This window comes from Cyprinodon variegatus, unplaced genomic scaffold (genome assembly GCF_000732505.1).
Source record: "Cyprinodon variegatus isolate N-32 unplaced genomic scaffold, C_variegatus-1.0 Scaffold723, whole genome shotgun sequence".
In the NCBI taxonomy this organism is placed as follows: Eukaryota; Metazoa; Chordata; class Actinopteri; order Cyprinodontiformes; family Cyprinodontidae; genus Cyprinodon; species Cyprinodon variegatus.
The window spans coordinates 151,269-154,116 of record NW_015151176.1 but is presented as its reverse complement, the minus strand read 5'-3'; the positions used below and the strand labels follow the sequence as shown (position 1 = coordinate 154,116).

Here is a 2,848-nt window from a genome sequence, read left to right as displayed (position 1 = left end):
ACACCTCAACCCGCCTCAAAGCCAACGCTGATTGGACGTTCGTTTGCTGAACGGCTCCAAATTTTCTTCAACGGAGAGTCTCCAGACTGATCTGCGAGTGAAACCTTGAAAGCTCGCGAGATCAGGATGGTCTCACGAGGCTAGCTTTGTTGGGCTACAGTATAAAACCTGGAACTCAACGCTATTTCTGACATTTTGAATTGAAAAAGCTTCCTGGATGGAAGAGAAACGTCTTCAAACTTGTAACAAATTCCCGTGAATTGTTTTCTAAGTTTTTTGCAATCAGAGTCAGAGCTGGGGGTGGGGGGGGTGGGGGGGGATCCTGCTTTATGAGTCACGCCTCCAAAGGCTGGTTCTGCTCTAAGATGAACTTCACACCAATTCAGGACTGATCTCTGCCTGATATTCATCTGCTGTGGAGTTTTTAACAGGAAAACCAGAAAATCTCCTTTGATTTTCACAGCGTGCCTGATGGGCATTTATCGCTTTCCTGATTAATTCTACAAAAAAAAATATTTTCATAAAAGAAAAGAAATGAATTAAAGATGTTTAAAAACTCTTTTAAAAAAAAGGAAAATTGTTGGAATTTAGATTTTTTTTTTCCTTCCTGAGAAATCAATTTTTCCTAAAATGAACACCATACTTTGCTGCAGTTTGTATCAATTACTGGTTTTCCTGGAAAATGTGAAGAGAGAATGGCCTTTAAAAGAAGTTCTTCTGGATTAATTGATTCAGAAAGCAAACCTGACATGATCTTTTAATCCATCAGGCGAGTTTCATTTTTACTTAATTGCTGCTGAAGAAATCCATCAGCGATGGCCTCTAGATGCCAATTAGCACTTGTCAGTTCCGCCATTAGCGCACCGCAGACGTCGGTCGTCGTGATGGATCTTCCTGCTGCGAGGAGACAGCAGAGGGAGCAGAGAAAATAAAAAGTGTGCAGATTTATTACCGTGTTCAGAGCGGGCCATCGATCAGGAGGCAGTGTTGACAAAGAAAACTTTATTTCCCAATTAAAGAGCTGAATGGTGGGATTGAAGCCAGTCAGCACAGAGACGTGATATCCTTTATCTCTGCCTGCAGGGTCACAGGGAAGTGCTGCATTGCTCCAGAGGCCCACCAGTCCATCACAGGACAGACAAACACACTCAGTTAAACTAACCGTCATGCATGCAAACCCGGCTGCTGAGTGATCAGTTGATGGAGCTCCACCCTCACAGTCTGGGATTCCCCGTCTTATCTCCAGGACTGAACAGACGTGTTGCAGACATGCCTGCAAACAGGGAGCTGGGTGGGACAGCTAATGGGTCTAGGCATGCCGAACCTCAACCAGGGGAGATTCACTGCTGCATTATTCACGCAGGCTGCAGGGATGTTAGCTGTCAGCTGAGATGTTTGGAAGTTTGAATTTTCTAAAACATCTGCAGGTTGCTCGTCGTGTCTCTAGAGCTGCATGGAATCGTCTAGAAAATGCATTCAGATGAAATTAGGGTTAAAGGAACGATCAATGGATCATTAGCGACATCAAAAACTAATACGTTTGCCGTGATTTAATGAATTTAGCATTAATCAGTGAAAAAATTAAAATAATACTTTTAACACTACTTTTAAATACTCTTAATAACTATCGTTTTGTTTTGTTTTTTGTTTTTTCTTTAAAACAGAGGGACTGGCCGGGATCGTCATGTTGTTTGAGACGTTGAGGGGCTTCTTAGGAGTGCGGTTGTTGTGCTTTTTGGCTGGCGGGCGACTGGCTCTGCTTAGGTTTGTGGCTCCTGGTGTCAACATTGTGTGGGATTTGATCATGTCTGGGAGGCTGAACAGACTTAGACTTCAGCACCTCCTTCTTGGCTCCTTGTCGGACATGATGGTGGTTCAGCACCGCCTGGTTCCCTCCAGGCAGGTGAGCCGCGGACTGAGCCGAGGTTCTGTGCCCTGAGGAGGCCGTCAGGGTGTTGTTGTTGTGGTACGACAGCCGGATGTTCGGGCAGTGTCTCGGGGCTTTCTGGTAATGGACCGACTTCCTCCCTCCCTTCTTCAGCAGCATTTGCTTCGTTTTACAGCTCTGTATCGGGTTGTTGTTTTCAACATTTCCGATATTGGCTGGGTCACCGTTCGCAATAGTTCCGTCCAACATGTTTTTGGAGTGGTGAACACATAAAACAGGCGGTAAAACACCCGATGTGGCAGAGTTGTTTTAGCTAACAACGTCACAACAGCGAGCTAACAGCGAGCTAACAACTTGCCAAGTAGCTAATGACACCTTTTCTGTGAGATGTCTTCGGGTGGAGGATACAAAAACAACTTGTGTTCGTGAAAGTGATAAAATATCTGCATTTCAGACTAAAGCTACAACTAAAACATCGTCCAAAGACTTCTTTCTAAGACTCGGGTCAGCGCTCTAACTATCGTTTTAAAATCTCTACGAAATTCATTTTTTAAGAAGTCCCATTTGTCCTCCTCTACCCTCAGATCTTGGTAAAAATAAAAATAAGCTGAGACTTTTTTTGTCACTTTGTTAAATGGCAGAGCTCAGTCTGTCTTAGAAGGCAGGACTTTCCTTCAAGACTGATAATGATTGTTTCTTACTTTCAGCTACTTTAGATCGCCAATGAAATTTAAAATAATAGCAAATATAGGTAATATTATGTTGAGGCCCAAAAAGAGACTCATCCTTAAGAAACGTGTGCAATACAGTTTGTCAGAGTGGAGTTTCCATATGCTGACGTCATAAAAAGGGGCGGGGCCCTGAGCAGATCTGGTACCTAAAACGGCAGTGACGTCACGGTGCGGTAAGCCTAGCGCCATTCTCCCCGCTTTACAAGCTAAATCAATGGGAACTACTAGA

General features: G+C 43.9%; 1 pseudogene; it reads right to left on the bottom strand.

The window, feature by feature from the left end:
* LOC107097772 overlaps nucleotides 1-2,137 on the bottom strand; it is a 22,619-nt pseudogene extending 20,482 nt beyond the window's left edge.
* Nucleotides 2,138-2,848: the final 711 nt, after the last annotated feature.